At 38.8% G+C, this 9,882-nt stretch overlaps 1 pseudogene across 1 annotated transcript; it reads right to left on the bottom strand.

Annotated features, from left to right (window-relative positions):
- Window positions 1-7,264: 7,264 nt before the first annotated feature.
- On the bottom strand, window positions 7,265-8,493 carry LOC308623901 (26S proteasome regulatory subunit 10B-like; annotated as a pseudogene). Its single transcript has one exon. The product of its transcript is annotated as a 26S proteasome regulatory subunit 10B-like (transcript).
- Window positions 8,494-9,882: the final 1,389 nt, after the last annotated feature.

Genomic DNA, 9,882 nt, shown 5'->3' on the forward strand with positions numbered 1-9,882 from the left:
ATAAAATCTGCTGGATGGCAGAGGTGAGAGCTCAGGGATGCTTTTCTGCAATGTATGTTGATCTTAACTCTCTCTTGCATCCTTGCAAGGCAGGCTAAAGTGTATATTCTTAGAGCTCATGGATGGTGAGGGGGCACCGCTGGATCTGATTCAGCCTTAGATGCCCTGCCCTGCCCCCAATGCTGCAGCTCAGACACCTTGTGTGAGGGCAGGGCTGGTCGGGGAGTCCTGACCTGGCAGCTGGGACTGAGGTTCAGAGGCTGCAGAAACTTGTCCAGGATAACACAGCTAACGAGTGACTCAGATGAAATTCAAACCAGTCTGGCTCCAGGGCCAACTTCTCCCTACCTCTTTAAGATGTAGTTCTTCAGAGGTGATAGGAAGAATCCATACTTGGTCAGGAGTCAGGGAAGTAGGTGTTCTCTGGTAATCAAGGAGGGGAAGAGAGACCTTGCATGTAAACTGAGGCAGAGCTTCTGTGCTGAGAGGGTGATCCTGGGCTGAAAACAGGGGACACCTACCTGTGTGGTCCTGCAGTGACCAGATCTCAGGTACTGTTTGTTGAATGTCACTGCGTGCTATGCTCCATTTTTAGCTTTACAAGCATCACTCACAGGAGTGCCAGGGAATAGGGATGTTGTAAGCCAGAGCTTACAGATGGGGAAACAGGCTCAGAGAGGTAAAGCTATTTAGTGGAGGTCACACAGCTAGTAAGGAGCAGAACCCGGGTTTGAATACTTGTCTGCCTGATTCCAAAGCCCATGCTGTTTTTTGTTTGTTTGTTTTTTTAAAGGAAAGCCAACGTTGGGGGAAGATGTGGAATCTTTTTTTTTTAATTTATTTATTTTTATTTTTGGCTGTGTTGGGTCTTCGTTTCTGTGCGAGGGCTTTCTCTAGTTGCGGCAAGCGGGGGCCACTCTTCATGGCGGTGTGCGGGCCTCTCACTATCGCGGCCTCTCGTTGCGGAGCACAGGCTCCAGACGCGCAGGCTCAGTAGTTGTGGCTCATAGGCTTGGTTGCTCTGCGGCATGTGGGATCTTCCCAGACCAGGGCTCGAACCCGTGTCCCCTGCATTGGCAGGCAGATTCTCAACCACTGCGCCACCAGGGAAGCCCGCCCATGCTGTTTTACAGAACAAAACAAAACAAAGTAAATGCTGCCTTTTCTAATGCAGGGTCTTCAGGGGTAAATCAATAGACCAAAAAAAAGGTGGACAGCAAAAAGGATCCCCAAATCACTTGGGTGTCATCCACACACCCCTTCACATACTCAGACATGCTCCAGCCCACCTTTCCCGGGCCCTATCACTACTGTAGGCAAGTGGGTCCCTTTCTGTGTGCCTGGACCCCTGGGAATCTGTGACGACAGTGATGAAATTGGGCGAGTTTAAACATTTCAGCAACATTTCAGATTGCACACTTCCCTACATTAGGAAGATACCAGAAAACTCACCCAGTAATTGCCTTTGTTGAGGGTAGCAGGAGGAAGTCTGTGCAGTAAGCAGACCTGTGTGTGGCAGTTTGCTTTCTACAAGTCACTTTGCCTGTCTGAAGCCTCGGTTTCCCTGTCTGTGAAATGGGATAATAGTAGCACTTTACTTCAGGGGCTGCTGTGGTGATTATCCAGGTTGAGTGCTTAGCCCAGCACTACACAGTCCGTACACAATTAAGCATGTCACTCTGTAGGTGTGAGAGTGATTCTGGCAAGCTCAAACTCATCAGAAGAGCCTCAGACAGATGTTTGTCTTTGATTAATAAAATGTTATAGCACACAGTAATTGCTTTACCAGAGGTGGTGGGCAACAGTGGAGAAAACATGGGATTTAGAGCCAGCAGACTAAAGCTGAGTACCAGCCCTGCCTCTCCCTAGCTGTGTGACCCTGGGCAGTTCAGGCTACCCTGCAGGGCCTTGATCTCCCCATCAAGGGGGTCTTGCTGTCCAGAAACAAGGAATGTGACCAGCAAGCAGCGTCCATCTGTCACCTCTTTTAGGGTCTGCTTTAGCTGGAGAGAACCCCCTTGCCAAGGTCATGCCCTTCCCTGGGCAGTCTCATCTACTAAGTAAGTGAGGCGGGGATATAAATGTCCAGCCATTTCTGCTGGCGCAGGACGCTCTGGTGGTCAGAAAGGCACCAGCTCTCCCCCAATCAGCCAAGAAGGATTCCTCAAGCTTTTGTCAGACCTCCACTTCACCTCTGCCCAACCCTGCTTTCTCCTCCTTCCTTCACAGGTATTGATCCCTAGTAAACATCTTGCACCCCAGACTCCATCTGGGCATCTACTTTTGGAGACCCCAACCCCCAACATTTGGTACCAGGGCTGGTCTGAGAAGGCAGGTGATAAGATGGGCTTTTGGAGCTAGATCACTTACTGCCTGGGTGGTAAGAGGGCCCCATCACCGGTGGCTGACAGAGCAGAGACAGCCCACTTGTTATAACTTTCACAAGTGGGGAATCAGAGGGTGGCTCCCTAAGGAAATGCACTAGCAGGCGTGGTGCACTGGGTAATTGACATGGACAGAGGACACTGTGGGATAAATGGGGTTGATGACCATGCCCAAGCACCACTGAAGCTCTATACCCAGAGTCTATAGACTTTTTTCCTTAAAGGGCCAGATAGCAAATATTTTAGACTTTGCAGCCTACGCAGTCTGTTGCAATACTCAACTATCCTGTTGTGGCACAAAGCAGCAGTAGACAATATGTAAACAAATAAAACTTTCCAAAAACAGGCTGTGGGCAAGATTTAACCCATAGACTGTGGTTTGCTCATTCTTTCTATCTACTAAAGAAAAATACTGAACAGCTAAGGGTGACTAATGGACAAGTGGTTGCTTTTGAAGAAAGAAGCTTTCATTTTGTTTCCAGTAGCAGACAGAAGAAAGCTGAGGACCAAAGTCAGGACCCCAGGATGTGATAACGTTAATTTAAAGACAACTAAATGACCACCCCAACCAAATGCTCTTTCCAGAATTCTGTTGGTTTTCATCATGGCACTTTGCACACAGAGAGTCACTTTTTTGTGGAAGTGGGACATACATAAGAAAAATGTACAAGTCGTAAGTGCACAGCTGGGTAAACTTCACAGGGTGAGCCCCTCATAACCAGCACCTAGATCAAGTAACAGAACAGGACCAGCACCAGCAGTCCCCTCATGCCCCATCTCAGTCACTCCTGCTCCTAAGAGGACCACTACCCTGACTTTGAGCATGTGTAGAGTACGCTTCCCTGCTTATGAACGTTATAGAAATGGAATCCTACTCTGTGTGATCTTTTGCGTCTAGCTGGCTCTTTTACTCAGCATCATCAGGGTAAACTTCATCTATATGATTGTAGCTTGTTTGTTCCCATGGTGTGAATATTCTGCACTTCATTAATTCTATAGGTGATGGACATTTGAGTTGTTTCCACTTCTGGCCTCATTATGAGGAGTGGTGCTGCTGTGAACGTTTTTGTGTGTGTCTTGAACATGTGCACACATTCTTGTTGGATGTATGCCTAAGTAGAAATGCTGGATCATAGGGTACATGTATGTTTGATTTAATAGATCCTGCCAAAGAGTTTTCAAAAAGTTACACAATTAAGATTTTTACCAGCAATGTATGAGAGTCCTAATTGCTTCGCATTCTGGTCAATACTTAGTATTTTCTGCCTTTTTAATTTTAGCCATTCTGATGGGTGTATAATGGTATTGTATTGGGTTTTTAATTTGCATTTTTATATTTCTTTGCACTTTTCACATGACTATTGACAATTTAGATGTCCTCTTTTGTGAAATGCCTGTTCAGGTTGTGTGCCCATTTTTCCACTGGGTTTTTTGCCTATTTTTTTCACTTGTAGGAGTTCCTGTTAAATTCTAGGTATGAGTCTTGTCAGATACATGTATTACAAATATCTTCTCCCACTATGTGGCTTTCGTTTTTAATAACTTTAATGCTATGTGCTTTTGTTTTTAGTTTAAGAAATCTTCGCATATTTAAGGGCATATAGATATTTTCTTATGTTTTCTTCTAACAGTAATATTGTTTTATCTTTCATATTTAGATCCATTTATTTTTGTGTATGTGTATGATATGGGCTAGGAGAAGGATTCTTTTTTTTTTTCCGCATATGGTAATCTAATTGCTCTGGCAGCATTTATTAAAAAGTTCATTCTTTCTTCACTGAGTTGCAGTGACACCATTGTATTACCATGTATGTGTGGATCTTTTATGGTCCCTCTATTTTGTTCCATGGGTCTATTTGTCTGTCCTTGTGCTAATACCACACTGTCTTAATTGCTATAGTTTTTAACTACCAGTTGAAATCTGGTAACATAAGTCCTCCAACTTTGCTTGATTCTTCAAGATGGCTATCTAGATCCTTTGCATTTCCATATATAGTTTAAAAATAATTTCTCAATTTCCATAAAAAACCAGTTAGGGGTTTTCATGGAGATCGCATTGAATGCAATCACATGGAAGAGAATTAACATCTCAACAATATTCAGTCTTCCTATCTTGAACATGGAATTTCTCTCCATTTATTCAGTTCCTCTTTGCTTTCAATCATGTTTTGCAGTTTTCAATCTAGAGGTCTTAAACATCTTTTGGTAGATTTATTCTTAGGTATTTGACATTTTTGATGCTCTTATAGATGGTATTTTTAAATTTTTATTTTCCCATTTTTTGCTGCTAGTCTATGAAAATACATTGAAGCACAATTGATTTTCTTACAGCTTTTTTGAGGTATAATTGAGGTACAATAGCTGTACATGTCTAAAGTGTACAAATGATAAGTTTTTACATGTATATACACTGTGAAACTAACACCATAATCAAGATAATGAAGATATCCATCACTCCCAAAACTTTTCTCATGCCACTTTGTAATCCATACCTTCCTACCCCAGGCTGTCAAATGCAACAACAAATCTGCTTTCTATCACTATAGATTAATTTACATTTTCTAGGTTTTTATATAAATGGAAATTCATATTATATGTACTTTTTGTGGGGGGAGGGAATGGGGGAGTCTGAGTTCTTTCACAGAGATAATTATCTTGAGAGTTAGCCATGTTGCTGCATGTATCACTAGTTGATTCCTTTTTTGTTGCTAAGTATTCATTACATGTATATAACACAGTTCATTTATCCATTCATCGCTTGATGGGTATTTGAGCTATTTCCAGTTTTGTGCTATTACAAACAAAGCAGCTGTGAATATTCATGTACAAGCTTTTCTGTGGACACTTGCTTTCATTTCTCACGTCTTGGGTATGAAATGGATGAATTAGTGTTTTTGTTTATTTCTAATACATACTCAGGAGTGGAATTGGTGGGTCATATGGTAGTTTCATTTTTAATTTTTTGAGGAAGCTCCATACCATTTTCCCCAGTGACTGCACGAAATTACATTCCCATCAGTACAGTACTGTACAAGGGTTTCCTTTTCTTCACATCCTCACCAACATGTGTTATTTGTGGTCTTTTGATGATAGCCATTCTGATAGTTGTGAGGTGATATCTCATTGTGATTTTGACTTGCATTTCCGTGATGATTAGCAATGTTGAGCATCTTTTCATGTGTCTATTGGCCATCTGCATTTCCTCTTTGGAAAAATATCTATTCAGTACTTCTGACCATTTTTTAATCTTTTTTTTTTGATGTTGAGTTGTATGAGCTGTTTATAAATGTGGGATGTTAACTCCTTATCAGTCATATCATTTGCGAATATTTTCTTCCATTCAGTAGGTTGTCTTTTTATTTTGTCAATGGTTTACTTTGCTGTGCAAAAGCTTTTAAGTTTAATTAGGTCTCATTTGTTTATTTTTGCTTTTGTTTCCTTTGCTTTAGGAGATGGATCCAAAACATATTGCTGTGATTTATGTCAAAGGCTGTTCTGCCTGTGTTTTCCTCTTGGAGTTTTACAGTATCCAGTCTTACATTTAGGTCTTTAATCCATTTTGAGTTTGTTTTTGTATATGGTGTTAGAGAATGTTCTAATTTCATTCTTTTACAAGTAACTGCCCAGTTTTTCCAGCACCACTTATTGAAGAGGCTGTCTTTTGATTAATTGACCATAAGTGTGTGGGTTTATTTCTCGGCTCTATTCTGTTCCATTGATCTATGTTTCTACTGTTTTGATTACTATAGCTTAGTAGTGTAGTCTGAAGTCAGGGAGCATGATTCCTCCAGCTTTGTTCTTCTTTCTCAAAATAGTTTTGGCTATTCAGGGTCTTTTGTGTTTCCATGTAAATTTTAAAATTATTTGTTCTAGTTCTGTGAAAAATGCCTCTGGTATTTTGATAGGGATTGCACTGAATCTGTAGATTGCCCTGGGTAGTATGGTCATTTTAACATTAATTCTTCCAATCCAAGAACACGGTATATTTTTCCATCTATTTGTGTCGTCTTCAACTCCTTTCATCAGTGTCTTATAGTTTTCCAAGTAAGGTCTTTTACCTTCTTAGGTAGGTTCATTCCTAGGTATTTTATCCTTTTTGATGTGATGGCAAGTAGGATTGTTTTCTTAATTTCTCTTTCTGATAGTTCATTGTTAATGTATAGAAATGCAAAACATTTCTGTATATTAATTTTGTGTCTTGCAACTTTACCAAATTCATTGATGAGCACTAGTAGATTTCTGGTAGGGTCTTTAGGACCTTCTATGTATAGTATCATGTCATCTGCAAAAAGTGACAGTTTCGTGGGCATAGAGGAAACCTACATCAACATAATAAAGACCATATGTGAAAAACCCACAGCTAACATCATACTCAATGATGAAAAGCTGAAAGCATTTTCTCTAGGATCAGGAGCAAGGCAAGGATGTCCACTCTCACCACTTTTATTCAGCCTAGTTTTGGAAGTCCTAGCCATGGCAATCAGAGAATAAAAAGAAATAAAAGTAATCCACATTGGAAAGGAGGAGGTATGTTTAACTTTTTTTTTTTGTAGGAGAACGGAATCAAACAGATTTTATTAAACTTTTTAGGATGAGGAAAACAAATGATACAGAATAAGTCGTAAGAAATGCTCTCTGGTACTACCGTCACAAACCATTTTCAAGGTTTTACAAAATACACAGCAAATACGAAAAGCTTCAACATACTCTTCTTTTATAACTTCTGCTGCAATAAATACAAATTAACAAACATACAAATTTCTTCCGTACTTCTTAAAAGTAGAATTACTGAATTACTAATTTTTACAACGTTATTCATACACATTTTTATTTATACACTTTTAATGAGATCATTGCCAATACATACATTATTTTCCTTAACTTTATTTTTACATTAAGCCAATATCTGTCACGCAGCCATCAAAAACCTTACAGTATATTACACAGGTTTGTAGTCCAATCTAGACTCTAGCTTCGTAGAATCAGCCACTTTTCTGACTGCTTTCATGAAGTGTTCCTGTACTATAAAATCATGATCAGCAAGAATTGCAAACATACTTGCATCAGTACAAACATTTCTAAGTTCTGCTCCATTAAAGCCATCTGAAAGCTTCACAATTGCTTCATAATCTATTTCACCATGCTTTGGAATGGGACCTGCATGGATTTTCAATATATCTAACCTTGCTTGTTCATTTGGTAAATCAGTATGTATTTTTCTATCTAATCTGCCTGGACAAAGCAAAGCAGGATCCACTGTATCTGGCCTATTTTTAGCCATGATCATTGTAACTCTATGTAGAGTATCAAATCCATCCACTTGATTCAGTAGCTCCATTAAAGTTCTCTGAATCTCTCTATTAGCTGAAGTACCCTCAGGAAACCGACAACCACCTATAGCATCTATTTCATCCATAAAAATGATGCATGACTGATGGTCCCTGGCATAATTAAACATTTCTTTGATCAAACGAGCACTTTCACCAATGTACTTGTCTACAATAGAACTAGATACAACCTTTAAGAAATTGCAGTCCAGCTTGCTAGCAACAGCTCATGCCATGAGTGTTTTTCCTGTACCTGGTGGTCCATATAGCAAACAGCCTTTTGGAGGTATTATTCCTACACGTTGGAATAATTATGGGTTTGTAAAAGGTAATTCTATTACCTCTCTTAATTCCCGAATCTGTTCTGATAGCCCTCCAGTCTCAGCATAAGAAACATTCCCAGGGTCCTCATGAGACATGTTGTGAACCAGTGGATCTACCTCTCTTGGCAAATACCTCATGATAGTTAGTGTAGTCATATCCAAAGCAACTCTTGTTCCTGGCTTCAGCTTACTTTTGTCAAGCTGTCGACGACAACCCACAACATATCTTGGTCCATTTGTAGCTTTAACAATGAATTTTTCTTCAGTTAATTGCTTAAGTACTTCACCCCCAATCTGCGCAACACTTTGTAGGGCCTTCACATCTTTTTCAGACTTTTCATACTGCTTGGCAAGTTCTTTTAATTGTTCCCTTAACTCCTTGAGACGGCTGCCCATCTCCTTGTGCTCCAGCAGCTTCTGGTGGTAGTCCTGAAGCACCTTATCTCTAGGGTCCTCCATGATGGGAAACTATTTTTAACTTTTTAAGCAACTATGATCTGTTTTCCAAAGTGACCGACCATACCATTTTATATTCCCACCAGCAGAGTATGAAAGTTCCAGTTGCCCCACATACTCACTAACGCTTGGAGTGGTCAGTCTTTTTAATTTGAGCCGTTCTAGTGGTTGTGAAGTGGTATCTCATTGTGTTTTTTTTTTTTTTTCATTGTGGTTTTGAATTGCATTTTCCTAATGACTAATGATGTGAGGCATCTTTTCATGCACTTAGTTGCCATCTTCTTTGGTGAAAGGTCAGTTCAAATCTTTTACCATTTTCATTGGGCCATTTGTCTTACTATTGAGTTATACATGTAAAAAAATATATCCTACATACAAATTTTTGTTGATTATCTTTTACAAATATTTTCAGTCTGTGACATGCCTTTTCATTTTTATAACAGTATCTGTTGAAGAGCAAGTGTTTTTAATTTTGCTGGAAACCAACTAAATTATTTTTTCTTTTATAGTTTATGCCTTTTGTTTCCTATTTAGTTTAGTTTTTGTTTTTTTTTTTTGCCAAATATAAGATCACTAAGATTTTCTCTCATGGTTTCTTCTAGAAGTTTTATGGTTTAAGCTTTTACATCTAGATCTATGATCCATTTTGAGTTAATTTTTATATATGGTGTGATATGATAATGATCTGGTTCATTTTTTACTTCCAAATATGCAACTGTTCCAGAACCATTTTTTGAAAAGATTATCCTTTCTCCATTGAACTCCCTTGGCACCTTTGTTGAAAATTAATTAACCATGGGTATTTGGGTCTATTTCTGGACCTTCCATTCTATTTCACCGATGTATGTTTATACAGATGCCACATTGCCTTGATTAGAGTTGCTTTATAATAAATCTTGTAATCAAGTAGTCTAAGTCCTCCAACTTTGTTCTTCTTGTTCAAAATTATTTTGGGTATTCAAGGTCCTTTGCATTTAATATAAATTTTAAAATCAAGTTGTCAACTTTACAAAAAAAAAACCTTCTGGGACTTTGATTGAGATTGATTGAATCTACAAATTGATTTGGTGAGAATTGCTGTCTTAGTATTGATTTTGCCAATTCTCAAACATGGTATATTTATCCATCTATTTAGGTTTTCTATCATTTCTGTTAGCAATGTTTTGAAGTTTTTGAGGTACTAGCCTTGTGTATCTTTTATTCAAACTTTTGATAAGTATTTTATATTTTTGATGTTATCATTAATAGTGTTTTTTAAAAATATGAATTCCTGATTGTTTCTTTCTGGTACATAGAAATAGAATTATTTGTTTTATGTTAACTTGGTATCCTGCAACCTTTCTAAATTCACGTATTCCAGCATTTTTTTGGTAAATTTCTTAGGATTTTCTA

This window comes from Mesoplodon bidens (genome assembly GCF_964165515.1).
Source record: "Mesoplodon bidens genome assembly, chromosome: 10".
NCBI lineage: Eukaryota > Metazoa > Chordata > Mammalia > Artiodactyla > Ziphiidae > Mesoplodon > Mesoplodon bidens.